The 21,665-nt window shown below is 44.1% G+C and overlaps 22 non-coding genes and 20 pseudogenes across 22 annotated transcripts; 1 reads left to right on the top strand and 41 right to left on the bottom strand.

Annotated features, from left to right (window-relative positions):
• Positions 1 to 160: 160 nt before the first annotated feature.
• LOC148561087 (5S ribosomal RNA) lies at positions 161 to 279 on the bottom strand. The gene has a single exon (XR_015891618.1). It is a non-coding gene; the product is annotated as a 5S ribosomal RNA (ribosomal RNA).
• A 178-nt stretch (positions 280 to 457) lies between these two features.
• LOC148561086 (5S ribosomal RNA) lies at positions 458 to 576 on the bottom strand. The gene has a single exon (XR_015891447.1). It is a non-coding gene; the product is annotated as a 5S ribosomal RNA (ribosomal RNA).
• Positions 577 to 683: 107 nt separating this feature from the next.
• Positions 684 to 801, bottom strand: LOC148561085 (5S ribosomal RNA; annotated as a pseudogene).
• Positions 802 to 983: 182 nt separating this feature from the next.
• LOC148561084 (5S ribosomal RNA) lies at positions 984 to 1,102 on the bottom strand (annotated as a pseudogene).
• Positions 1,103 to 1,282: 180 nt separating this feature from the next.
• LOC148561083 (5S ribosomal RNA) lies at positions 1,283 to 1,401 on the bottom strand (annotated as a pseudogene).
• A 177-nt stretch (positions 1,402 to 1,578) lies between these two features.
• Positions 1,579 to 1,697, bottom strand: LOC148561082 (5S ribosomal RNA). Its single transcript, XR_015891384.1, has one exon. It is a non-coding gene; the product is annotated as a 5S ribosomal RNA (ribosomal RNA).
• Positions 1,698 to 1,885: 188 nt separating this feature from the next.
• LOC148561081 (5S ribosomal RNA) lies at positions 1,886 to 2,004 on the bottom strand. The gene has a single exon (XR_015891617.1). It is a non-coding gene; the product is annotated as a 5S ribosomal RNA (ribosomal RNA).
• Positions 2,005 to 2,182: 178 nt separating this feature from the next.
• Positions 2,183 to 2,301, bottom strand: LOC148561080 (5S ribosomal RNA; annotated as a pseudogene).
• Positions 2,302 to 2,478: 177 nt separating this feature from the next.
• On the bottom strand, positions 2,479 to 2,597 carry LOC148561079 (5S ribosomal RNA). The gene has a single exon (XR_015890995.1). It is a non-coding gene; the product is annotated as a 5S ribosomal RNA (ribosomal RNA).
• Positions 2,598 to 2,779: 182 nt separating this feature from the next.
• On the bottom strand, positions 2,780 to 2,898 carry LOC148561078 (5S ribosomal RNA; annotated as a pseudogene).
• A 6,097-nt stretch (positions 2,899 to 8,995) lies between these two features.
• LOC148561077 (small nucleolar RNA R71) lies at positions 8,996 to 9,099 on the top strand. The gene has a single exon (XR_015886590.1). It is a non-coding gene; the product is annotated as a small nucleolar RNA R71 (small nucleolar RNA).
• A 3,359-nt stretch (positions 9,100 to 12,458) lies between these two features.
• LOC148561076 (5S ribosomal RNA) lies at positions 12,459 to 12,577 on the bottom strand (annotated as a pseudogene).
• A 158-nt stretch (positions 12,578 to 12,735) lies between these two features.
• On the bottom strand, positions 12,736 to 12,854 carry LOC148561075 (5S ribosomal RNA; annotated as a pseudogene).
• Positions 12,855 to 13,033: 179 nt separating this feature from the next.
• On the bottom strand, positions 13,034 to 13,152 carry LOC148561074 (5S ribosomal RNA; annotated as a pseudogene).
• Positions 13,153 to 13,330: 178 nt separating this feature from the next.
• LOC148561073 (5S ribosomal RNA) lies at positions 13,331 to 13,449 on the bottom strand. Its single transcript, XR_015889260.1, has one exon. It is a non-coding gene; the product is annotated as a 5S ribosomal RNA (ribosomal RNA).
• Positions 13,450 to 13,628: 179 nt separating this feature from the next.
• LOC148561072 (5S ribosomal RNA) lies at positions 13,629 to 13,747 on the bottom strand. The gene has a single exon (XR_015891203.1). It is a non-coding gene; the product is annotated as a 5S ribosomal RNA (ribosomal RNA).
• A 180-nt stretch (positions 13,748 to 13,927) lies between these two features.
• Positions 13,928 to 14,046, bottom strand: LOC148561071 (5S ribosomal RNA). Its single transcript, XR_015890667.1, has one exon. It is a non-coding gene; the product is annotated as a 5S ribosomal RNA (ribosomal RNA).
• Positions 14,047 to 14,224: 178 nt separating this feature from the next.
• On the bottom strand, positions 14,225 to 14,343 carry LOC148561070 (5S ribosomal RNA). The gene has a single exon (XR_015890848.1). It is a non-coding gene; the product is annotated as a 5S ribosomal RNA (ribosomal RNA).
• A 179-nt stretch (positions 14,344 to 14,522) lies between these two features.
• On the bottom strand, positions 14,523 to 14,641 carry LOC148561069 (5S ribosomal RNA; annotated as a pseudogene).
• A 179-nt stretch (positions 14,642 to 14,820) lies between these two features.
• On the bottom strand, positions 14,821 to 14,939 carry LOC148561068 (5S ribosomal RNA; annotated as a pseudogene).
• Positions 14,940 to 15,117: 178 nt separating this feature from the next.
• Positions 15,118 to 15,236, bottom strand: LOC148561067 (5S ribosomal RNA; annotated as a pseudogene).
• Positions 15,237 to 15,415: 179 nt separating this feature from the next.
• Positions 15,416 to 15,534, bottom strand: LOC148561066 (5S ribosomal RNA; annotated as a pseudogene).
• Positions 15,535 to 15,713: 179 nt separating this feature from the next.
• Positions 15,714 to 15,832, bottom strand: LOC148561065 (5S ribosomal RNA). Its single transcript, XR_015891788.1, has one exon. It is a non-coding gene; the product is annotated as a 5S ribosomal RNA (ribosomal RNA).
• A 177-nt stretch (positions 15,833 to 16,009) lies between these two features.
• LOC148561064 (5S ribosomal RNA) lies at positions 16,010 to 16,128 on the bottom strand. The gene has a single exon (XR_015890209.1). It is a non-coding gene; the product is annotated as a 5S ribosomal RNA (ribosomal RNA).
• A 178-nt stretch (positions 16,129 to 16,306) lies between these two features.
• Positions 16,307 to 16,425, bottom strand: LOC148561063 (5S ribosomal RNA). The gene has a single exon (XR_015891759.1). It is a non-coding gene; the product is annotated as a 5S ribosomal RNA (ribosomal RNA).
• Positions 16,426 to 16,604: 179 nt separating this feature from the next.
• LOC148561062 (5S ribosomal RNA) lies at positions 16,605 to 16,723 on the bottom strand (annotated as a pseudogene).
• Positions 16,724 to 16,901: 178 nt separating this feature from the next.
• LOC148561061 (5S ribosomal RNA) lies at positions 16,902 to 17,020 on the bottom strand. The gene has a single exon (XR_015890208.1). It is a non-coding gene; the product is annotated as a 5S ribosomal RNA (ribosomal RNA).
• Positions 17,021 to 17,198: 178 nt separating this feature from the next.
• On the bottom strand, positions 17,199 to 17,317 carry LOC148561060 (5S ribosomal RNA). Its single transcript, XR_015891758.1, has one exon. It is a non-coding gene; the product is annotated as a 5S ribosomal RNA (ribosomal RNA).
• A 179-nt stretch (positions 17,318 to 17,496) lies between these two features.
• LOC148561059 (5S ribosomal RNA) lies at positions 17,497 to 17,615 on the bottom strand (annotated as a pseudogene).
• A 180-nt stretch (positions 17,616 to 17,795) lies between these two features.
• On the bottom strand, positions 17,796 to 17,914 carry LOC148561058 (5S ribosomal RNA; annotated as a pseudogene).
• A 180-nt stretch (positions 17,915 to 18,094) lies between these two features.
• LOC148561057 (5S ribosomal RNA) lies at positions 18,095 to 18,213 on the bottom strand (annotated as a pseudogene).
• A 178-nt stretch (positions 18,214 to 18,391) lies between these two features.
• Positions 18,392 to 18,510, bottom strand: LOC148561056 (5S ribosomal RNA). The gene has a single exon (XR_015891704.1). It is a non-coding gene; the product is annotated as a 5S ribosomal RNA (ribosomal RNA).
• A 178-nt stretch (positions 18,511 to 18,688) lies between these two features.
• Positions 18,689 to 18,807, bottom strand: LOC148561055 (5S ribosomal RNA). Its single transcript, XR_015891013.1, has one exon. It is a non-coding gene; the product is annotated as a 5S ribosomal RNA (ribosomal RNA).
• A 178-nt stretch (positions 18,808 to 18,985) lies between these two features.
• On the bottom strand, positions 18,986 to 19,104 carry LOC148561054 (5S ribosomal RNA). The gene has a single exon (XR_015891745.1). It is a non-coding gene; the product is annotated as a 5S ribosomal RNA (ribosomal RNA).
• A 178-nt stretch (positions 19,105 to 19,282) lies between these two features.
• Positions 19,283 to 19,401, bottom strand: LOC148561053 (5S ribosomal RNA). Its single transcript, XR_015891256.1, has one exon. It is a non-coding gene; the product is annotated as a 5S ribosomal RNA (ribosomal RNA).
• A 178-nt stretch (positions 19,402 to 19,579) lies between these two features.
• On the bottom strand, positions 19,580 to 19,698 carry LOC148561052 (5S ribosomal RNA; annotated as a pseudogene).
• A 180-nt stretch (positions 19,699 to 19,878) lies between these two features.
• LOC148561051 (5S ribosomal RNA) lies at positions 19,879 to 19,997 on the bottom strand. Its single transcript, XR_015888699.1, has one exon. It is a non-coding gene; the product is annotated as a 5S ribosomal RNA (ribosomal RNA).
• A 177-nt stretch (positions 19,998 to 20,174) lies between these two features.
• On the bottom strand, positions 20,175 to 20,293 carry LOC148561050 (5S ribosomal RNA). Its single transcript, XR_015891050.1, has one exon. It is a non-coding gene; the product is annotated as a 5S ribosomal RNA (ribosomal RNA).
• Positions 20,294 to 20,472: 179 nt separating this feature from the next.
• LOC148561049 (5S ribosomal RNA) lies at positions 20,473 to 20,591 on the bottom strand. The gene has a single exon (XR_015890047.1). It is a non-coding gene; the product is annotated as a 5S ribosomal RNA (ribosomal RNA).
• A 178-nt stretch (positions 20,592 to 20,769) lies between these two features.
• Positions 20,770 to 20,888, bottom strand: LOC148561048 (5S ribosomal RNA; annotated as a pseudogene).
• A 181-nt stretch (positions 20,889 to 21,069) lies between these two features.
• LOC148561047 (5S ribosomal RNA) lies at positions 21,070 to 21,188 on the bottom strand (annotated as a pseudogene).
• A 178-nt stretch (positions 21,189 to 21,366) lies between these two features.
• On the bottom strand, positions 21,367 to 21,485 carry LOC148561046 (5S ribosomal RNA; annotated as a pseudogene).
• Positions 21,486 to 21,665: the final 180 nt, after the last annotated feature.

The following is a 21,665-nucleotide window of genomic DNA, read 5'->3' as shown; positions in this document are numbered from 1 at the left end:
CATGTCTTGCGACGTAGGGTAAGTCGAGCTGCGAATCCCTGCGGGCCCGGGCGAGCTTGCCAAAAATCAGGTCATTGAAGGATGCTTTAGCTAAACTATTCAAGATAGCGTCATTTAACGAACGAGGGAAAGCACGACGTAAAAAAAAAAAAAAGAGAGAGAGGTGCAGCACGAGAACTTCCCAAGAGGTCACCCATCCTAGTACTACTCTCGCCCATGCACGCTTAACTGCGAAGTTCTTATGGGATCCGGTACATTAGTGCTGGTATGATCGCACCTATTAAAGTATTCGCACATAATTATCATAAGCATCTCTCGCGATGTAGGGTAAGTCGAGCTGCGAATCCCTGCGGGGCCCGTGCGAGCGTGCCAAAAATCAGGTCGTTGAGGCTTGCTTTAGCTAAACTATTCAAGATAGCGTCGTTTAAAGAACGAGGGTAAGCACGACGTAAAAAAAAAGGTGTAACACAAGGACTTCCCAGGAGGTCACCCATCCTAGTACTACTCTCGCCCAAGCACGCTTAACTGCGGAGTTCTGATAGGATCCGGTGCATTAGTGCTGGTATGATCGCACCTATTAAAGTTTGCGCACATAATTATCATAAGCATCTCTCGCGACGTAGGGTAAGTCGAGCTGCGAATCCCTGCGGGCCCGTGCGAGCTTCCCGAAAATCGTAAAAAAAAAGGTGCAACACGAGGACTTCCCAGGAGGTCAACCATCCTAGTACTACTCTCGCCCAAGCACGCTTAACTGTGGAGTTCTGATGGATCCGGTGCATTAGTGCTGGTATGATCACACATGTTAAAGTATGCGCACACAATTATCATTAGTATGTCTCGCGACGTAGGGTAAGTCGAGCTGCGAATCCCTGCGGGGCCCGTGCGAGCTTGTCGAAAATCAGGTAATTGAGGCTTGCTTTAGCTAAACTATTCAAGATAGCGTCGTTTAAAGAACGAGGGTAAGCACGACGTAAGAAAAAAAAAAGCTGTAACACGAGGACTTCCCAGGAGGTCACCCATCCTAGTACAACTCTCGCCGAAGCACGCTTAACTACAGAGTTCTGATGGGATCCGGTGCATTAATGCTGGTATGATCACACCTATTAAAGTATGCGCACATAATTATCATAAGCATGTCTCGCGACGTAGGGTAAGTCGAGCTGCGAATCCCTGCGGGGCCTGTGCGAGCTTGCCAAAAATCAGGTAATTGAGGGTCGCTTTAGCTAAACTATTCAAGATAGTGTCGTTTAAAGAACGAGGGTAAGAAGGACGTAAAAAAAAAAAGGTGCAACACGAGGACATCCCAGGAGGTCACCCATCCTAGTACTACTCTCGCGCAAGCAAGCTTAACTGCGGAGTTCTAATGGGATCTGCTGCATTAGTGCTGGTATGATCGCACCTGTTAAAGTATGCGCACACAATTATCATAAGCATGTCTCGCGACGTAGGGTAAGTCGAGCTGCGAATCCCTGCGGGCCCGGGCGAGCTTGCCGAAAATCAGGTCATTGAGGCTCGCTTAAGCTAAACTATTCAAGATAGAGTCGTTTAAAGAACGAAGGTAAGAACGACGTAAAAAAAAAGGTGCAACACGAGGACTTCCCAGGAGGTCACCCATCCTAGTACTACTCTCGCGCAAGCAAGCTTAACTACGGAGTTCTGATGGGATCCGGTGCATTAGTGCTGGTATGATCGCACCTGTTAATGTATGCGCACACAATTATCATAAGCATGTCTTGCGACGTAGGGTAAGTCGAGCTGCGAATCCCTGCGGGCCCGGGCGAGCTTGCTGAAAATCAGGTCATTGAGGGATGCTTTAGCTAAACTATTCAAGATAGCGTCATTTAAGGAACGAGGGAAAGCACGACGTAAAAAAAAAAAAGAGAGAGAGGTGCAGCACGAGAACTTCCCAAGAGGTCACCCATCCTAGTACTACTCTCGCCCATGCACGCTTAACTGCGAAGTTCTTATGGGATCCGGTACATTAGTGCTGGTATGATCGCACCTATTAAAGTATTCGCACATAATTATCATAAGCATCTCTCGCGATGTAGGGTAAGTCGAGCTGCGAATCCCTGCGGGGCCCGTGCGAGCGTGCCAAAAATCAGGTCGTTGAGGCTTGCTTTAGCTAAACTATTCAAGATAGCGTCGTTTAAAGAACGAGGGTAAGCACGACGTAAAAAAAAAGGTGTAACACAAGGACTTCCCAGGAGGTCACCCATCCTAGTACTACTCTCGCCCAAGCACGCTTAACTGCGGAGTTCTGATAGGATCCGATGCATTAGTGCTGGTATGATCGCACCTATTAAAGTTTGCGCACATAATTATCATAAGCATCTCTCGCGACGTAGGGTAAGTCGAGCTGCGAATCCCTGCGGGCCCGTGCGAGCTTCCCGAAAATCAGGTCATTGAGGCTCGCTTTAGCTAAACTATTCAAGATAGCGTCGTTTAAAGAACGAGAGTAAGCACGACGTAAAAAAAAAGGTGCAACACGAGGACTTCCCAGGAGGTCACCCATCCTAGTACTACTCTCGCCCAAGCACGCTTAACTGTGGAGTTCTGATGGGATCCGGTGCATTAGTGCTGGTATGATCACACATGTTAAAGTATGCGCACACAATTATCATAAGTATGTCTCGCGACGTAGGGTTAGTCGAGCTGCGAATCCCTGCGGGGCCCGTGCGAGCTTGCCGAAAATCAGGTAATTGAGGCTTGCTTTAGTTAAACTATTCAAGATAGCGTCGTTTAAAGAACGAGGGTAAGCACGACGTAAGAAAAAAAAAAGCTGTAACACGAGGACTTCCCAGGAGGTCACCCATCCTAGTACTACTCTCGCCGAAGCACGCTTAACTACAGAGTTCTGATGGGATCCGGTGCATTAATGCTGGTATGATCACACCTATTAAAGTATGCGCATGATGCGCATAAACATGTTATGCTACGATTTAGGAAATTGCACGATCGGCAAAATTCCTTCCGGCAAGTGCACCGGTTATCGTCGTCAAGTAAAAACTCACAATAGAGTGAGGTCGAATCCCACAAGGATTGGTTGAGTGAGCAATTCGGATTAGAAGTGTGTTCTAGTTGAGCGGAATCAAGAATTGAGATGAGAATTGCGGAATGTAAAATTGGCGGGAAAAGTAAATGACAAGAAAATTAAATGGCTGAATCTTAAATTGCATGAATTAAAGAGCAGAATGTAAATTGCTGAAATTAAAAGGGAATGGGGATGATTGCAAGAATTGAATTGCAGAATGTAAAGAGAAAGTGGAAATCAGAAATGGGGAGTTCATTGGGTTTAGGAGATATTGAAATCTCCGAATCAAAACATGTAAATCTCTTCCTCAACCAATGCATTCATTGAATTTTGCTTGGCAATCTTATATGATTGGATCCCAATTCCTTGGCTCACCAATGCTCTCTAAAAACAAACAAATTCCCAATCCCTTGGTTTAAATGTTCATAAGAAGAGATGATGCTTGATCACTGATTATACCACACAATTTCATGAACCACAATTTGGTAGGATTACATGTCACAATATCCATCCAAACCCCAATCCAATCCACTGTGAGAAAGCTTCTCTAGCATGAATCCTCCATTCCTTTCCCAAGGCTCCGAAGGATTCCAAGTATGAGTAGTCTCTTTCCCAAGACAACTACTCAATGGAATTAGATCGAGAAGCTTTCTAACAAAATTCAAGAGAAAAGATTGAAGAAGAAGATAAACTATTATTGATTCATTGAATTACAATAGAGCTCCCTAACCCAATGAAAGGGGGTTTAGTGAATCATAGCTCTGAATTCAATTACAAAGAAAAAGAAACTAGCTAAAAGTGAAAGTAAAAGTCCCCCCTAACTTAACTTCTATCCTATTTATACACTTTCTATATTGAGCTTCAGTTGTGCTTCTTGGGCTTTGAGGCCTCTCCTTGCTTTCCTTTTGTCTTGGGTTTATGATCCATAATCTTGATGAGGTTGTTGATCCAAATCCTGTAACATTTATTGAGCCAACTTAGTGATAATCAAATAATGGCACATGACTCAATAAATGAGATTTCAAACTCATCAATCCCTCAGGCCCAATCCCATAAACCATGATATTCAATTGGGTTTCATACCAAAGTAAGTTTAAGTTAATAATTGTGCTCAAAGACTAACTTAAATCACAATATTTTTGGCCCAGAAACCTTTTTTCAAGAGTGGCGTTTAAGTTGTAGTTTAAGCTTAAACTGCAACTTAAACGCCAGACACTTCCAGTGATGCCATTTGTAGAAGCACGTTTAAGCTTCAGTTAAGGTTAAACTGAAGCTTAAACGTGGAAATGGAAGAAGGTAGCCCTGGAGAGTCATGTAGTCGAACACGTTTAAGCTTCAGTTTAAGGTTAAACTGAAGCTTAAACGTGGAGATAGGAAGGGCAGCCCTGGAGGTCGAACACGTTTAACCTCCAGTTTGAGGTCAAACTGGAGGTTAAACGTGGAAGCTTGGAATGGTGGCCCTGGAGGTGTCGAACACGTTTAACCTCCAGTTTGGGGTCAAACTGGAGGTTAAACGTGGAGATGGAGAGAGCAACCCTGGAGTGAAAAAACTATCGAACACGTTTAAGCTCCAGTTTGAGTCAAACTGGAGCTTAAACGTGGAATGGCCCCTGGTACTCTTCCTGGTTCTGGCGTTTAACCTCCAGTTTGAGGTCAAACTGGAGGTTAAACGTGGAACTCCTCCCTGGGTGGCATACTCATTCTGGCGTTTAACCTCCAGTTTGAGGTCAAACTGGAGGTTAAACGTGGAATGCTCCTTAAGTGAGGCTTTTCATTCTGGCGTTTAACCTCCAGTTTGAGGTCAAACTGGAGGTTAAACTTCAATCCCAGCATTTCTTATTCTTCATGATTTTGGCGTTTAAGCTCCAGTTTAGGCTTAAACTGGAACTTAAACTCCACATGTGATATTCAAGCTTCCTTTATTGATTTTGTTGCTTCCTTGCTTAGCCTCTTCTTCCCTGAAATCATCCAAACAATTGCATCAAAGTCTTGCAAAATTTCATGAGAAATCTTTCATTCATAGCATTTAAGTAATATAACTAAAACTCATGGAATTTGCATCGAAATCATATTGTTTGGATGGTTCATTACTTTGTTCTTCATTTAACCATTTTTGGTTACTTTAAGCTCAAGAAAATGCATAAAACAACTAAAACTAACAGAAAAATGCTAGTGAAACTAGCCTATGATGCCTTGGCATCACAACACCAAACTTAATACTTGCTTGTCCCTAAGCAAGTCCTGAGTTATTTGAGAAGAAAGTATGAACAGAAAGTAATTACATTGGCTATATTAGCAAGCATTTGAAGTTGATCAGAAGGGTTCTATGCAGAAAGTTGCAGCATCACTTTTTCATACTTATCAGGTAGGATTATCACTTTTTCATTGCATCCGTCAAAAATTGCTATGGCCTCCTGTTATTCTTATGTCTTTGGCACTTCTCTTTTGTTTTTCTTTTCTTTTTCTTAGAGCTTCTTTTGCTCCTTGTTTGCTTAGTGTCATGTGTTGCACAAGCCTTTGGCATTTTCTTTTTCTTATCAGTGCACTACACATATCCACTTTAGGCATTTTAGTTCACATTTCTTCTTGAGACATTGGTGCCCAGCACCTCTTTGTGTGACTAAATGTTTTGTATTGAGGTTGCTCTTGATAATGGACTTTTGGTTGATAATCCCGGGTTAGTTAACCCAAGTTACCAAGTGTTGAAACACTCCTCAGAACCTATTCATCCAAGCATATCCTTAATACATAAACACCACAGGCATTTGTCTCAGAAGTTCAAACCATTGGTGCCTAGCTTATTTTCTCAATTTTTTTTTGCTTTTTGGTTGCCTTTTTCCGTGGCTTTTTCTTTTCCTTTTTCTTTCTTTTTCATGGCCAAAGACATTTATTCATCAAGATCCATAGACAATTTTTACTTCTACATAAAAAATGATAATTCTACACTCTAATTTTAGTGATGTGACTAAACACTCAAGCATGCATACCACCACTTAATTCTACTTGATTTGTCACTAATTTAGCCAAGTTACTTTTGTTCAAGCTTTTCTTTTATTTTTTTGGAAACAGAACAAGCATGGCAGGCACTTGTTTAAGAAGGTGAAGTTATATCCAAACATCTAAGCATTCACTTTATTCAAAGCAATTAACAAAAAAAAAAAAAAAACTACACATTCCAGAAAGAGTCAACATTTACAGTTTAAACCAGAACACGCATGCTTTTGTTTAACCTTTTTAAAGAATTATCAAGGAATAATACCACCTTGTGAAATTCCTTGTTTTCTCTTTGTTGTCAGGAAACACTTTGATTTCTCCTTCTTCTTCCTAAATGTTGCTTCATGCTTTAAGGTTCTTGTTTCCTTTCCTGCAAAGAGTAATGAAGTTGCTTGCTCCTCAAGCACTTAAGTGGTTAGCTCAACTATGTGTGGGTAAGTATCGGATTCTTAAGTTGGTGTGTGAACACCAAACTTAGTCTCCCACTTACTTCTCTGTGTTCTTTGAATCCTTGAGTTATCTTGGAATGATGTTGCTACTAAGGGTTTAAAGCATTTCTGTGACTGCTTAGAATAGTTGTTCCTTTCACATAATTCAAAGGTTGTTGTGTTCAGTTGATCTTTATGGTGGAACACCAAACTTAGAGTCACACATTCCCCTTTGACTTATGGATCCATGAATTCATTGTTTGGTGTGAAACACCAAACTTAATTCTTTGCAATGCACAGAAACTACTTTACCCCTTTTATTGAAACAAATAAAAGAAACAGCAAAAAGGTATTACCTCAGGTTGGGTTGCCTCCCAACAAGCGCTTGTTTAACGTCATTAGCTTGACGGTTGTCCCTTGTTAGGGTGGATTGTAGTGCTTGACGTCCTCTCCTCTCACTATGAAAACGTCCCCTCTTGATTCATTCATGACCTCTAAATGTTCCATAGAAAGAACTTTCTTGATTGTGAACACTTGAGGGAGCTGGGAAGGAATGGTCTTGAGGCCAGGTGGGATTGGCAGATAATGACTTGAGATCACTTTATCTCCCGGAGAAAAACCTTCAGTGGGAATTTTCTTGTTTCTCCATCCTCTTGGCAATCTCCCTATCACTCTTCCCTTTCTCTTGAGGATTTCTTCATTGACCTTTATGTCAGGAGGATCCTTCTGATCTGTTTCCACTGATTCTTGTGGCTCTAACTCTTGCAACTCTTGTTTGCCTTCCAATGACTGTTTTAGAGTCTCAGCTGCTGGATTACTTTCCTCCAAACACGGATGGCTACTCTCATCTTTAGGCTTTTCAGATTCTGGTTCAGGCTCAGATGCAGGTTTGAAGACTTTGAAAATGAGCTGTTCATCATGTATTCTCAGAATTAGTTCTCCTTGTTCTACATCTATGAGCGCTCTAGTAGTGGCTAGAAATGGTCTGCCCAGAATGATAGGGTGTAAATAGCTTTCCTCCATGTCCACAATGACAAAGTCTGTGGGGAAATAATAATCTCCTACTTTCACCAGCACATTTTCAACTACCCCTTCAGCTTGCTTCTGAGTTTTGTCAGCCAGTTGTATGATTACATCAGTGGATCTCACCTCGTTCAGTTGTAGCCTCTTCATAAGAGTTAGAGGCATCACATTTATGCTAGCTCCTAGATCACAGAATCCTCTGTCAATTTTTGTTTCCCCTATGATGCAAGGGATATGAAAACTTCCTGGGTCCGTTTTCTTAGAGAGTGTGTCCTTCTTGATGAGAGCACTGCATTCTTTGTTCATTGTTACCGTTTGTCCTCCCTTCAAAACTCTTTTCTTGCTTAACAATTCCTTTAAATACTTGATGTGTGTGGGCATTTGATGAAGAATCTCAAGAAAGGGAATATTGACATGCAGAGAATTAAATGTCTCTAGAAACCTTGAATAGGTTTTCCTTTTTTCACCTCCTCCTAACCTCTCAGGAAATGGTGCTTTTGGTTGGTATACTTCCATCATGCCTTTTTGCAGATCCTTGGCTTGCTCAGTTCCACTTTCCTGCTTAACTTCTTCCACATCTTCTTTCAAGATTTCTGGTTCCTGCTGTGAGGACCTGATTCCTTCTTCTTCTGAGACTTCCTTCAATATGGTGATGGCCTTGCACTCTTCCCATCTTACTCTCTTTTGTTCCCCCTTAGGATTCTTTTCTGTGTCACTAGGGAACACTGCAGTTGATTTGGGTGCCTGTTGAGATAGCTCTCCTACTTGAGATTCCAACCTTTTGAGTTTTTCACCATGGTTTCTTAAGGTAGTTCTCACATCATCCCTGAAGCTCTTCAATTCAATTATGTCTTGGCTCATGGTTGCCATCATTCCTTCCATCCGGTTTAATTGATCTTGAAATTGTTGGTTCGGATTAGGTTGGGTATGTTGATTATTTTGGCCATGATATGATGATTGGGGGTAAGTGTTTTGTGTGGCTTGGTATGATCTTTGGTTGGAGTTTTGGTATGTGGAATTGTTTTGTTGGTTGTGGTTGTAAGGTTTGTGGTTTTGTGGTTGGGTTTGTTGGTTTCCCCACCCAAAGTTTGGGTGGTTTCTCCAGCCTGGGTTGTAAGTGTTGGAGTGTGGATCATATGATTGCCTTTGTTGGTTTCCCACATAGTTAACCTCATCCCAATCACCTCCTTCAATGCCTACTTCCTCTTGATCTTGTGTGTGTATTGCAGCCACTTGCTTTGTTTCTAATTGCCTGGTAAGCTCTGCTAGTTGCTTGGCAAACACCTTGTTTTGGGCTAGAATTGTATCAACATGGTTCAGCTCCATGACTCCCTTAGTGTTGTGCCTTTCTGATGCATAGTAGTACTCATTCTCAGCCACTGTCTCGATCACTTCAATGGCTTCTTCCACGGTCTTTTTCTTGTTCAATGAACCTCCTGATGAATGGTCTACAGCCTTCCTTGATTCATAAGAGAGCCCATCATAGAAGATGTGCAATTGCACCCAATCATGGAACATGTTTGGTGGGCATTTCCTTGTCAAGTCCTTGAATCTCTCCCATGCCTCGTAGAGAGTTTCACCATCTTGTTGTCTAAAAGTCTGGACCTCAGATCGAAGCCTATTGACCTTTTGTGGAGGGTAGAAACGTGCCAGAAACTTGCCTTCCACCTCATCCCATGTGGTTAGACTCCCCCTTGGGAATGATTCCAGCCACTTAGCTGCCTTGTCCCTAAGTGAAAATGGGAACAAGAGCAGTTTATAGGCATCTTCCTGGACTCCATTGGACTTCACAGTGTCACAAATTCTCAGGAATTTTGTGAGATGTTGGTTTGGGTCTTCATTAGCACTTCCTCCAAAGGAACAATGATTTTCCACCAATGATATTAGCTGTGGCTTGAGCTCAAAATTGTTGGCCTGAATGGGTGGTTTCTGGATGCTACTACCACAATTCCCAGAGGTTGGGTTTATGTATGAACTAAGAACCCTCCTCTCAGGAATGGCATTGTTTCCATCAGCTCTCTCATGGTTGTGAACTTCTCTATCCATGTTGAGATCTAGAGCTTCCTCAAAATTGTCCTCAGATTCTCCTTCAGATTCCTCTTCTCCCACTACTCTCTTCCCTCTTGCTTCCCTTCTAAGTCTATGAAGGGTCCTTTCCGGTTCGGTATATGGAGGAGTTGATGTCTCTCCTCTCCTACCTGTCATACAAGAACACAGCTCAAACACAAACAGGTAAAATACTCTTGGTTAATGGAAGAGTATGGTCAGCTCAATTGAGGAATTAATTCAAACAGTTAGTGAGTCAGTGAGTTAGTTGCATGAATTTAAAGGCATAAAGAAAGAAAGCATGTAACCAAGTGCAGAAATTAAAATTCAACAAGTATTTAGAACAGAATTAACAAAGCAAGAGAAAATTGCTCAATCTAGTTAGCTTCCAATTTGAGAATTGTCAATCGAAAACCAATCCCCGGCAACGGCGCCATAAACTTGATGCGCATAAACATGTTATGCTACGATTTAGGAAATTGCACGATCGGCAAAATTCCTTCCGGCAAGTGCACCGGTTATCGTCGTCAAGTAAAAACTCACAATAGAGTGAGGTCGAATCCCACAAGGATTGGTTGAGTGAGCAATTCGGATTAGAAGTGTGTTCTAGTTGAGCGGAATCAAGAATTGAGATGAGAATTGCGGAATGTAAAATTGGCGGGAAAAGTAAATGACAAGAAAATTAAATGGCTGAATCTTAAATTGCATGAATTAAAGAGCAGAATGTAAATTGCTGAAATTAAAAGGGAATGGGGATGATTGCAAGAATTGAATTGCAGAATGTAAAGAGAAAGTGGAAATCAGAAATGGGGAGTTCATTGGGTTTAGGAGATATTGAAATCTCCGAATCAAAACATGTAAATCTCTTCCTCAACCAATGCATTCATTGAATTTTGCTTGGCAATCTTATATGATTGGATCCCAATTCCTTGGCTCACCAATGCTCTCTAAAAACAAACAAATTCCCAATCCCTTGGTTTAAATGTTCATAAGAAGAGATGATGCTTGATCACTGATTATACCACACAATTTCATGAACCACAATTTGGTAGGATTACATGTCACAATATCCATCCAAACCCCAATCCAATCCACTGTGAGAAAGCTTCTCTAGCATGAATCCTCCATTCCTTTCCCAAGGCTCCGAAGGATTCCAAGTATGAGTAGTCTCTTTCCCAAGACAACTACTCAATGGAATTAGATCGAGAAGCTTTCTAACAAAATTCAAGAGAAAAGATTGAAGAAGAAGATAAACTATTATTGATTCATTGAATTACAATAGAGCTCCCTAACCCAATGAAAGGGGGTTTAGTGAATCATAGCTCTGAATTCAATTACAAAGAAAAAGAAACTAGCTAAAAGTGAAAGTAAAAGTCCCCCCTAACTTAACTTCTATCCTATTTATACACTTTCTATATTGAGCTTCAGTTGTGCTTCTTGGGCTTTGAGGCCTCTCCTTGCTTTCCTTTTGTCTTGGGTTTATGATCCATAATCTTGATGAGGTTGTTGATCCAAATCCTGTAACATTTATTGAGCCAACTTAGTGATAATCAAATAATGGCACATGACTCAATAAATGAGATTTCAAACTCATCAATCCCTCAGGCCCAATCCCATAAACCATGATATTCAATTGGGTTTCATACCAAAGTAAGTTTAAGTTAATAATTGTGCTCAAAGACTAACTTAAATCACAATATTTTTGGCCCAGAAACCTTTTTTCAAGAGTGGCGTTTAAGTTGTAGTTTAAGCTTAAACTGCAACTTAAACGCCAGACACTTCCAGTGATGCCATTTGTAGAAGCACGTTTAAGCTTCAGTTAAGGTTAAACTGAAGCTTAAACGTGGAAATGGAAGAAGGTAGCCCTGGAGAGTCATGTAGTCGAACACGTTTAAGCTTCAGTTTAAGGTTAAACTGAAGCTTAAACGTGGAGATAGGAAGGGCAGCCCTGGAGGTCGAACACGTTTAACCTCCAGTTTGAGGTCAAACTGGAGGTTAAACGTGGAAGCTTGGAATGGTGGCCCTGGAGGTGTCGAACACGTTTAACCTCCAGTTTGGGGTCAAACTGGAGGTTAAACGTGGAGATGGAGAGAGCAACCCTGGAGTGAAAAAACTATCGAACACGTTTAAGCTCCAGTTTGAGTCAAACTGGAGCTTAAACGTGGAATGGCCCCTGGTACTCTTCCTGGTTCTGGCGTTTAACCTCCAGTTTGAGGTCAAACTGGAGGTTAAACGTGGAACTCCTCCCTGGGTGGCATACTCATTCTGGCGTTTAACCTCCAGTTTGAGGTCAAACTGGAGGTTAAACGTGGAATGCTCCTTAAGTGAGGCTTTTCATTCTGGCGTTTAACCTCCAGTTTGAGGTCAAACTGGAGGTTAAACTTCAATCCCAGCATTTCTTATTCTTCATGATTTTGGCGTTTAAGCTCCAGTTTAGGCTTAAACTGGAACTTAAACTCCACATGTGATATTCAAGCTTCCTTTATTGATTTTGTTGCTTCCTTGCTTAGCCTCTTCTTCCCTGAAATCATCCAAACAATTGCATCAAAGTCTTGCAAAATTTCATGAGAAATCTTTCATTCATAGCATTTAAGTAATATAACTAAAACTCATGGAATTTGCATCGAAATCATATTGTTTGGATGGTTCATTACTTTGTTCTTCATTTAACCATTTTTGGTTACTTTAAGCTCAAGAAAATGCATAAAACAACTAAAACTAACAGAAAAATGCTAGTGAAACTAGCCTATGATGCCTTGGCATCAGCGCACATAATTATCATAAGCATGTCTCGCGACGTAGGGTAAGTCGAGCTGCGAATCCCTGCGGGGCCCGTGCGAGCTTGCCAAAAATCAGGTAATTGAGGCTCGCTTTAGCTAAACTATTCAAGATAGTGTCGTTTGAAGAACGAGGGTAAGAACGACGTAAAAAAAAAGGTGCAACACGAGGACATCCCAGGAGGTCACCCATCCTAGTACTACTCTCGCGCAAGCAAGCTTAACTGCGGAGTTCTGATGGGATCTGGTGCATTAGTGCTGGTATGATCGCACCTATTAAAGTATGCGCACACAATTATCATAAGCATGTCTCGCGACGTAGGGTAAGTCGAGCTGCGAATCCCTGCGGGCCCGGGCGAGCTTGCCGAAAATCAGGTCATTGAGGCTCGCTTAAGCTAAACTATTCAAGATAAAAAAAAAAAAAAGAGAGAGAGAGGTGCAGCACGAGAACTTCCCAAGAGGTCACCCATGCTAGTACTACTCTCGCCCAAGGACGCTTAACTGCGGAGTTCTGATGGGATCCGGTAAATTAGTGCTGGTATGATCGTACCTATTAAAGTATGCGCACATAATTATCATAAGCATCTCTCGCGACGTAGGGTAAGTCGAGCTGCGAATCCTTGCGGGGCCAGTGCGAGCTTGCCGAAAATCAGGTCATTGAGGCTTGCTTTAGCTAAACTATTCAAGTTAGCGTCGTTTAAAGAACGAGGGTAAGCACGACGTAAAAAAAAAAGGTTCAACACAAGGACTTCACAGGAGGTCACCCATCCTAGTACTACTCTCGCCCAAGCACGCTTAACTGCGGAGTTCTGATAGGATCCGGTGCATTAGTTCTTGTATGATCGCACCTATTAAAGTTTGCGCACATAATTATCATAGGCATCTCTCACGACGTAGGGTAAGTCGAGCTGCGAATCCCTGCGGGGCCTGTGCGAGCTTGCCGAAAATTAGGTCATTGAGGCTCGCTATAGCTAAACTATTCAAGATAGCGTCGTTTAAAGAGCGAGGGTAAGCACGACGTAAAAAAAAAGGTGCAACACGAGGACTTCCCAGGAGGTCACCCATCCGAGTACTACTCTCGCCCAAGCACGCTTAACTGCGGAGTTCTAATGGGATCCGGTGCATTAGTGCTGGTATGATCGCACCTGTTAAAGTATGCGCACACAATTATCATAAGCATGTCTCGCGACGTAGGGTAAGTCGAGCTGCGAATCCCTGCGGGGCCCGTGCGAGCTTGCCGAAAATCAGGTCATTGAGGCTCGCTTTAGCTAAACTATTCAAGATAGCGTCGTTTAAGGAACGACGGTAAGCATGACGTAAAAAAAAAAGGTGAAACACGAGGACTTCCCAAGAGGTCACCCATCCTAGTACTACTCTCGCCCAAGCACGCTTAACTGCAGAGTTCTGATGGGATCCGGTGCATTAGTGCTGGTATGATCGCACCTGTTAAAGTATGCGCACACAATTATCATAAGCATGTCTCGCGACGTAAGGTAAGTCGAGCTGCGAATCCTTGCAGGCCCGTGCGAGCTTGCCGAAAATCAGGTAATTGAGGCTCGCTTTAGCTAAACTATTCAAGATAGCGTCGTTTAAAGAACGAGGGTAAGCACGACGTAAAAAAAAAAATGGTGCAACCCGAGGACTTCCCAAGAGGTCACCCATCCTAGTACTACTCTCGCCCAAGCACGCTTAACTGCGGAGTTCTGATGGGATCCGGTGCATTAGTGCTGGTATGATCGCACCTATTAAGGTTTGCGCACATAATTGTCATAAGCATCTCTCGCGTCGTAGGGTAAATCGAGCTGCGAATCCCTGCGGGGCCTGTGTGAGCCTGCAGAAAATCAGGTCATTGAGGCCCACTTTAGCTAAACTATTCAAGATAGAGTCGTTTAAAGAACGAGGGTAAGCACGACCTAAAAAAAAAGGTGCAACACGAGGACTTCCCAGGAGGTCACCCATCCTAGTACTACTCTCGCCCAAGCACGCTTAACTGCAGAGTTCTGATGGGATCCCGTGCATTAGTGCTGGTATGATCGCACCTGTTAAAGTATGCGCACACAATTATCATAAGCATGTCTCGCGACGTAACGTAAGTCGAGCTGCGAATCCCTGTAGAGCCCGTGCGAGCTTGCCGAAAATCAGGTAATTGAGGCTCACTTTAGCTAAACTATTCAAGATAGCGTCGTTTAAAGAACGAGGGTAAGCACGACGTAAAAAAAAAAGGTGCAACACAAGGACTTCGCAGTAGGTCACCTATCCTAGTACTACTCTCGCCCAAGCACGCTTAACTGCGGAGTTCTGATAGGATCCAGTGCATTAGTGCTGGTATGATCGCACCTATTAAAGTTTGCGCACATAATTATCATAAGCATCTCTCGCGACGTAGGGTAAGGCGAGCTGCGAATCCTGCGGGGCCTGTGCGAGCTTGCCGAAAATCAGGTCATTGAGGCTCGCTTTAGCTAAACTATTCAAGATAGCGTCGTTTAAAGAACGAGGGTAAGCACGACGTAGAAAAAAAAAGGTGCAACACAAGGACTTCACAGGAGGTCACCCATCCTAGTACTACTCTCGCCCAAGCACGCTTAACTGCGGAGTTCTGATAGGATCTGGTGCATTAGTGCTTGTATGATCGCACCTATTAAAGTATGTGCACATAATTATCATAAGCATCTCTCGCGACGTAGGGTAAGTCGAGCTGCGAATCCCTGCGAGGCCCGTGCGAGCTTGCCGAAAATCAAGTCATTGAGGCTTGCCTTAGCTAAGCTATTCAAGATAGCATCGTTTAAAGAACGATTGTAAGCACGATGTAAAAAAAAAGGTGCAACACAAGGACTTCACAGGAGGTCACCCATCCTAATACTACTCTCGCCCAAGCACGCTTAACTGCGGAGTTCTGATAGGATCCGGTACATTAGTGCTTGTAAGATCGCACCTATTAAAGTTTGCGCACATAATTATCATAAGCATCTCTCGCGACGTAGGGTAAGTCGAGCTGCGAATCCCTGTGGGGCCTGTGCGAGCTTGCCGAAAATTAGGTCATTGAGGCTAGCTTTAGCTAAACTATTCAAGATAGCGTCGTTTAAAGAACGAGGGTAAGCACGCGTAAAAAAAAAAAGGTGCAACATGAGGACTTCCCAGGAGGTCACCCATCCTAGTTCTACTCTCGCCCATGCACGCTTAACTGTGGAGTTCTGATGGGATCCGGTGCATTAGTGCTGGTATGATCGCACCTGTTAAAGTATCCACACACAATTATCATAAGCATGTCTCGCGACGTAGGGTAAGTCGAGCTGCGAATCCCTGCGGGGCCCGTGCGAGCTTGCCGAAAATCAGGTAATTAAGGCTCGCTTTAGCTAAACTATTCATGATAGCGTCGTTTAAAGAACGAGGGTAAGCACGACGTAAAAAAAAAAGGTGCAACACAAGGACTTCGCAGGAGGTCACCCATCCTAGTACTACTCTCGCCCAAGCACGCTTAACTGCGGAGTTCTGATAGGATCCGGTGCATTACTGCTGGTATGATCACACCTATTAAAGTTTGCGCACATAATTATCATAAGCATCTCTCGTGACGTAGGGTAAGTCGAGCTGCGAATCCTGCGGGGCCTGTGCGAGCTTGCCGAAAATCAGGTCATTGAGGCTCGCTTTAGCTAAACTATTCAAGATAGCGTCGTTTAAAGAACGAGGGTAAGCATGACATAAAAAAAAAGGTGCAACACGAGGACATCCCAGGAGGTCACCCATCCTAGTACTACTCTCGCCCAAGCACGCTTAACTGCGGAGTTCTGATGGGATCCGGTGCATTAGTGCTGGTATGATCGCACCTATAAAAGTTTGCGCACATAATTATCATAAGCATCTCTCGCGACGTAGGGTAAATCGAGCTGCGAATCCCTGCGGGGCCTGTGCGAGCTTGCCGAAAATTAGGTCATTGAGGCTCGCTTTAGCTAAATTATTCATGATAGCGTCGTTTAAAGAACGAGGGTAAGCATGACGTAAAAAAAAAGGTGAAACACGAGGACTTCCCAAGAGGTCACCCATCCTAGTACTACTCTCGCCCAAGCACGCTTAACTGTGGAGTTCTGATGGGATCCGGTGCATTAGTGCTGGAATGATCACACCTGTTAAAGTATGCGCACACAATTATCATAAGCATGTCTCGCGACGTAAGGTAAGTCGAGCTGCGAATCCCTGCGGAGCCCGTGCGAGCTTGCCGAAAATCAGGTAATTGAGGCTCGCTTTAGCTAAACTATTCAAGATAGCGTCGTTTAAAGAACGAGGGTAAGCACGACATAAAAAAAAAGGGTGCAACACAAGGACTTCCCAGGAGGTCACCCATCCTAGTACTACTCTCGCCCAAGCACGCTTAACTGCAGAGTTCTTATAGGATCCGGTGCATTAGTGCTTGTATGATCGCACCTATTAAAGTATGTGCACATAATTATCATAAGCATCTCTCGTGACGTAGGGTAAGTCGAGCTGCGAATCCTGCGGGGCCTGTGCGAGCTTGCCGAAAATCAGGTCATTGAGGCTCGCTTTAGCTAAACTATTCAAGATAGCGTCGTTTAAAGAACGAGGGTAAGCATGACATAAAAAAAAAAGGTGCAACACGAGGACATCCCAGGAGGTCACCCATCCTAGTACTACTCTCGCCCAAGCACGCTTAACTGCGGAGTTCTGATGGGATCCGGTGCATTAGTGCTGGTATGATCGCACCTATAAAAGTTTGCGCACATAATTATCATAAGCATCTCTCGCGACGTAGGGTAAATCGAGCTGCGAATCCCTGCGGGGCCTGTGCGAGCTTGCCGAAAATTAGGTCATTGAGGCTCGCTTTAGCTAAATTATTCATGATAGCGTCGTTTAAAGAACGAGGGTAAGCATGACGTAAAAAAAAAGGTGAAACACGAGGACTTCCCAAGAGGTCACCCATCCTAGTACTACTCTCGCCCAAGCACGCTTAACTGTGGAGTTCTGATGGGATCCGGTGCATTAGTGCTGGAATGATCACACCTGTTAAAGTATGCGCACACAATTATCATAAGCATGTCTCGCGACGTAAGGTAAGTCGAGCTGCGAATCCCTGCGGAGCCCGTGCGAGCTTGCCGAAAATCAGGTAATTGAGGCTCGCTTTAGCTAAACTATTCAAGATAGCGTCGTTTAAAGAACGAGGGTAAGCACGACATAAAAAGAAAGGGTGCAACACAAGGACTTCCCAGGAGGTCACCCATCCTAGTACTACTCTCGCCCAAGCATGCTTAACTGCGGAGTTCTGATAGGATCCGGTGCATTAGTACTGGTATGATCACACCTATTAAATTTTGCGCACATAATTATCATAAGCATCTCTCGCGACGTAGGGTAAGTCGAGCTGCGAATCCTACGGGGCCTGTGCGAGCTTGCCGACAATCAGGTCATTGAGGCTCGCTTTAGCTAAACTATTCAAGATAGCGTCGTTTAAAGAACGAGGGTAAGCACGACGTAGAAAAAAAAAAGGTGCAACACAAGGACTTCACAGGAGGTCACCCATCCTGGTACTACTCTCGCCCAAGCACGCTTAACTGCAGAGTTCTGATAGGATCCGGTGCATTAGTGCTTGTATGATCGCACCTATTAAAGTATGCGCACATAATTATCATAAGCATCTCTCGCGACGTAGGGTAAGTCGAGCTGCCAATCCCTGCGGGGCCCGTTCGAGCTTGCCAAAAATCAGGTCATTGAGGCTCGCTTTAGCTAAACTATTCAAGATAGCATCGTTTAAAGAACGAGGGTAAGCACGACGTAGAAAAAAAAAGGTGCAACACAAGGACTTCACAGGAGGTCACCCATCCTAGTACTACTCTCGCCCAAGCACGCTTAACTGCAGAGTTCTTATAGGATCCGGTGCATTAGTGCTTGTATGATCGCACCTATTAAAGTATGTGCACATAATTATCATAAGCATCTCTCGCGACGTAGGGTAAGTCGAGCTGTGAATCCCTGCGAGGCCCGCGCCAGCTTGCCGAAAATCAGGTCATTGAGGCTTGCCTTAGCTAAGCTATTCAAGATAGCATCGTTTAAAGAACGATTGTAAGCACGATGTAAAAAAAAAGGTGCAACACAAGGACTTCACAGGAGGTCACCCATCCTAATACTACTCTCGCCAAAGCACGCTTAACTGCGGAGTTCTGATGGGATCCGGTGCATTAGTGCTGGTATGATCGCACCTATTAAAGTTTGCGCACAGAATTATCATAAGCATCTCTCGCGACGTAGGGTAAGTCGAGCTGCGAATCCCTGCGGGGCCTGTGCGAGCTTGCCGAAAATCAGGTCATTGAGGCTCGCTTTAGCTAAACTATTCAAGATAGCGTCGTTTAAAGAAGGAGGGTAAGCATGACGTAAAAAAAAAGGTGAAACACGAGGACTTCCCAAGAGGGCACCCATCCTAGTACTACTCTCGCCCAAGCACGCTTAACTGCGGAGTTCTGATGGGATCCGGTGCATTAGTGCTGGTATGATCACACCTGTTAAAGTATGCGTACACAATTATCATAAGCATGTCTCGCGACGTAAGGTAAGTCGAGCTGCGAATCCCTGCGGAGCCCGTGCGAGCTTGCCGAAAATCAGGTAATTGAGGCTCGCTTTAGCTAAACTATTCAAGATAGCGTCGTTTAAAGAACGATGGTAAGCACGACGTAAAAAAAAAGGTGCAACACAAGGACTTCCCAGGAGGTCACCCATCCTAGTACTACTCTCGCCCAAGCATGCTTAACTGCGGAGTTCTGATAGGATCCGGTGCATTAGTACTGGTATGATCACACCTATTAAAGTTTGCGCACATAATTATCATAAGCATCTCTCGCGACGTAGGGTAAGTCGAGCTGCGAATCCCTGCGGGGCCTGTGCGAGCTTGCCAAAAATTAGGTCATTGAGGCTCGCTTTAGCTAAACTATTCAAGATAGCGTCGATTAAAGAACGAGGGTAAGCACGACGTAAAAAAAAAGGTGCAACACGAGGACTTCCCAAGAGGTCACCCATCCTAGTTCTACCCTCGCCCAAGCACGCTTAACTGCGGAGTTCTGATGGGATCTGGTGCATTAGTGCTGGTATGATCGCACCTGTTAAAGTATGCGCACACAATTATCATAAGCATGTCTCGTGACGTAGGGTAAGTCGAGCTGCGAATCCCTGCTGGGCCCGTGCGAGCTTGCCGAAAATCAGGTAATTGAGGCTCGCTTTAGCTAAACTATTCAAGATAGCGTCGTTTAAAAAACGAGGGTAAGCACAACGTAAAAAAAAAGGTGCAACACAAGGACTTCGCAGGAGGTCACCCATCCTAGTACTACTCTCGCCCAAGCACGCTTAATTGCGGAGTTCTGATAGGATCCGGTGCATTAGTGCTGGTATGATCACACCTATTAAAGTTTGTGCACATAATTATCATAAGCATCTCTCGCGACGTAGGGTAAGTCGAGCTGCGAATCCTGCGGGGCCTGTGCGAGCTTGCCGAAAATCAGGTCATTGAGGCTCGCTTTAGCTAAACTATTCAAGATAGCGTCGTTTAAAGAACGAGGGTAAGCCCGACGTAAAAAAAAAAAAGGTGCAACACGAGGACTTCCCAAGAGGTCACCCATCCTAGTACTACTCTCGCCCAAGCACGCTTAACTGCGGAGTTCTGATGGGATCCGGTGCATTAGTGCTGGTATGATCGCACCTATTAAAGTTTGCGCACATAATTATCGTAAGCATCTCTCGCGACGTAGGGTAAGTCGAGCTGCGAATCCCTGCGGGGACTGTGCGAGCTTGCCGAAAATCAAGTCATTGGGGCTCGCTTTAGCTAAACTATTCAAGATAGCGTCGTTTATAGAACGAGGGTAAGCATGACGTAAAAAAAAGGTGAAACACGAGGACTTCCCAAGAGGACACCCATCCTAGTACTACTCTCGCCCAAGCACGCTTAACTACGGAGTTCTGATGGGATCCGGTGCATTAGTGCTGGTATGATCGCACCTGTTAAAGTATGCGCACACAATTATCATAAGCATGTCTCGCGACGTAAGGTAAGTCGAGCTGCGAATCCCTGCGGTGTCCGTGCGAGCTTGCCGAAAATCAGGTAATTGAGGCTCGCTTTAGCTAAACTATTCAAGATAGCGTCGTTTAAAGAACGAGGGTAAGCACGACGTAAAAAAAAAAGGTGCAACACGAGGACTTCCCAGGAGGTCACCCATCCTAGTACTACTCTCGCCCAAGCACGCTTAATTGCGGAGTTCTGATGGGATCCGGTGCATTAGTGCTGGTATGATCGCACCTGTTAAAGTATGCGCACACAATTATCATAAGCATGTCTCGCGACGTAAGGTAAGTCGAGCTGCAAATCCCTGCGGAGCCCGTGCGAGCTTGCCGAGAATCAGGTAATTGAGGCTCACTTTATCTAAACTATTCAAAATAGCGTCGTTTAAAGAACGAGGGTAAGCACGACGTAAAAAAAAAGGTGCAACACAAGGACTTCGTAGGAGGTCACCCATCCTAGTACTACTCTCTCCCAAGCACGCTTAACTGCGGAGTTCTGATAGGATCCGGTGCATTAGTGTTGGTATGATCGCACCTATTAAAGTTTGCGCACATAATTATCATAAGCATCTCTCGTGACGTAGGGTAAGGCGAGCTGCGAATCCTGCGGGGCCTTTGTGAGCTTTTCGAAAATCAGGTCATTGAGGCTCGCTTTAGCTAAGCTATTCAAGATAGCGTCGTTTAAAGAACGAGTGTAAACACGACGTAAAAAAGAAAAAAGGTGCAACACGAGGACTTCCCAGGAGGTCACCCATCCTAGTACTACTCTAACCGAAGCACGCTTAACTGTGGAGTTCTGATGGGATCCGGTGCATTAGTGCTGGTATGATCGCACCTGTTAAAGTATGCGCACACAATTATCATAAGCATGTCTCGCGACGTAAGGTAAGTCGAGCTGCAAATCCCTGCGGAGCCCGTGCGAGCTTGCCGAGAATCAGGTAATTGAGGCTCACTTTATCTAAACTATTCAAAATAGCGTCGTTTAAAGAACGAGGGTAAGCACGACGTAAAAAAAAAGGTGCAACACAAGGACTTCGTAGGAGGTCACCCATCCTAGTACTACTCTCTCCCAAGCACGCTTAACTGCGGAGTTCTGATAGGATCCGGTGCATTAGTGTTGGTATGATCGCACCTATTAAAGTTTGCGCACATAATTATCATAAGCATCTCTCGTGACGTAGGGTAAGGCGAGCTGCGAATCCTGCGGGGCCTTTGTGAGCTTTTCGAAAATCAGGTCATTGAGGCTCGCTTTAGCTAAGCTATTCAAGATAGCGTCGTTTAAAGAACGAGTGTAAACACGACGTAAAAAAGAAA

This window comes from Arachis ipaensis, chromosome B6, assembly GCF_059453495.1.
Source record: "Arachis ipaensis isolate K30076 ecotype BB chromosome B6, ASM5945349v1, whole genome shotgun sequence".
NCBI classification, from domain to species: Eukaryota; Viridiplantae; Streptophyta; class Magnoliopsida; order Fabales; family Fabaceae; genus Arachis; species Arachis ipaensis.
Note: the sequence above shows the minus strand (reverse complement) of the source record. Positions and strands in the feature narration are given on the sequence as shown.